The sequence below is a fragment of the Octodon degus genome, unplaced genomic scaffold (genome assembly GCF_000260255.1).
Source record: "Octodon degus isolate 3935 unplaced genomic scaffold, OctDeg1.0 scaffold00204, whole genome shotgun sequence".
NCBI lineage: Eukaryota > Metazoa > Chordata > Mammalia > Rodentia > Octodontidae > Octodon > Octodon degus.
The window spans coordinates 4,064,326-4,066,890 of record NW_004524780.1 but is presented as its reverse complement, the minus strand read 5'-3'; the positions used below and the strand labels follow the sequence as shown (position 1 = coordinate 4,066,890).

General features: G+C 37.2%; 1 pseudogene; it reads right to left on the bottom strand.

The window, feature by feature from the left end:
• Window positions 1–937: 937 nt before the first annotated feature.
• Window positions 938–1,400, bottom strand: LOC101589110 (annotated as a pseudogene).
• Between the last annotated feature and the right edge of the window lie 1,165 nt (window positions 1,401–2,565).

Sequence of the window (2,565 nt, the reverse complement as noted above, 5' to 3'; positions counted from 1 at the left end):
TTGTAGACCAGGCTGGCCTCGAACTTGCTGTGATCTGTCTGCCTCAGCCTCCCAACTGCTCAGACTACAGGTGTGTGCCACCAAGCCCCAGCTCCATTTTTCTGAAATATTTGTTTGTTCTTTTCTGATTTTACTTTGGTCTATCTTCTGCTATCTTTGTTAGTTAATGCTTATTTTTGTTTGTTTGCATTCTGTAATTTACCTTTCCTCTTTGTCTCACAGCATGTCTTTCCTAAACTCATTTAGTGGGCTCAGTAATTTTAGAGGACTTCCTCCATTAGGTTATTTTTACCCTCTTAACAATCAGGGTTTTTTTTTGTTCTCTTCATTTCTTTCTCTTCAGTGGACATTTGGGACTACTAGGGGCTGAAGTTCTTTTTTTAATTTTAAAGAGAATGGAAAGATAAAAGATAACAGTTTGTGGTATTTTCATACGATAGAATATTATCCAGCTATAATGAAAGATAAACTTGAGGTTTTTCTAGGTAAATGGATGCAACTAGAGGCTATACTTATAAGGGCTGATGTCTGAGAAGCCACTCTTGCCTGTCAGCCTTTTATTGTTTCCTTGGAAATTTGATTAAATATCTTTTATTTAAACTCAGACCAAAGTTGTGATGGTGACAAAATATTTTTTCCCATTCCATAAGTTGTCACTTCACTCTCTTGGTGTGTTCCTTTACTGTGTGAAAGTTTTGTTGTTTTTTTTTTTTTTTTCAACTTGACATAATCCTATTTGTTGATTCTTGGCCATGTGTTGTCCAATTGTTGTTCTGTTCAGAAAGTCCTGACCTATGCTTATGTCTTTAATAGTTGTACCTAGTTTATCTTTCATCAGACTCACTATGTCTGTTTTAAAATTTAGATCTTCAATTTAGTACATGATGACATACATGGGGAGTAGACTCAGTCTTCCTTTTGTTATTAGATTGTATTTTCAAAAAGTTTCAAATATTTTCAATGTTCTTTTTAGTTTATACACCAAAAAAAAAGCATCGAAACTTTTCATTCCAGTCTTGTCAACTTTAGCCAAAGCCTTTGGAACTGCAGTCATTTTGGTATTTTTTTCTTTCCAGTCTTCAAATCTTTAGTGTTATACTCAAGTCTTCTTCTACTTCTACAGGCTCCTCCGGTATCTTTAGTCTCTTTGATGGAGGGTTTGGCAATGGAGCTGAAGTTTCTGAAAGCTTCAAGTATTTAGATAAGTTGTCACTTAATTCTTCAGAGATGTAGTCATATATTAAACCATGGGCATAATTAATGTAATCCTCTTCCTTATCACTGGAAATCTGGTCACCAGAGAAAAATGCAGCTGATTGTACCCGGGCACCAACGTTGATGTGATTGACTTTTAAGGCTGCCACTGTCTGATTAACCTTTTTTTCCAGCAGAGGGTCCATGGATGTGGCAAAGTGAAGGAGACCTGATTGAACTGATTCATTTATAAACCAGGAATAGTGTTTTTTCTTGAAAACTTTGATTTCAACTAGCTGCTTTAAACACGTACTGAACAAGTAAATGGCTCCTTCCCCTGAGCAGGGGTTAGCCAATTTTATAAACGTCAGACAATCTTTCATTTTCTTTGAAGCATCTTTTAAATATTCTGGGAGCAACAGTACAAGCTGCCGGGTGCCCCCATAGTCATGCTGCTTCTCCTACTGCTCCTCGTTTGCCGTGCTCCGGCCCAGACAGACTCAGTCTTCTACATGCGGAGATCTGGCTTTCCCAGCTGCATTTATGCAGGACGCTATCTTTACTCAACTGCCTGTCTTTGGCCCCTTTGTCAAAGATCAAAGAGCTAAATGTACCTGGGGTGGTTTCTTCTTCCTCTATTCTTTTCATTGATCCACATCCTTTTCTTGTGAGCAATTGAGTACTCTTCTGTCATAAAGAAGGATAAATTCAAACCATTTCTAGGTGAATGGCTACACCTCAAGACCATGGGGGTTGAACTCAGGACTTTGTGCTTGCCAAGCAAGTGTTTATTCTACTGAGTTATCTCCTTAGCCCAGTAAAATAAATCAGACACACAGGCTTAAATATCACATGGTTTCTCTTATCTGAGAAATCCAAAATAAAATAAAAATAAAAGAGACAGAATGAACTACAGATAATAGGAAGTAGGAAGAACTTTTACAACTGAGAAGTAGAGCAAGAGTTGGAGGCAGAGGGTTAGAGAACACGGAAAAGAATTAAGATATGTTATGTACACACACCAACTCCCCAAGATCAATGTAGTCGATACATATCACAAATACCTGCTCAGAAAAATAAATTTTTAAAATGTTTTGAGTGTGACTAGGCCCATAAGGGCACACATTCAGAATGTTGGTCACATACTCATGAGTGAAATTAATCAGGCCTATATGTGTAAGTGTCAAATTGTCTCCCTAGTGTAAGAAACTGAAAGAGCAAATAAAATCCAAAAGGTACAACAGATATTGAAAAGATGCTGTTCAAAAGGAAATAACAACTGAAATGGGGTAAAGGAGAAAAGAAATAATGGCAGGCCTGCAATTATTTCTTTTCATATATATATCCATGTCCAGTCTCAATTGCCATCTC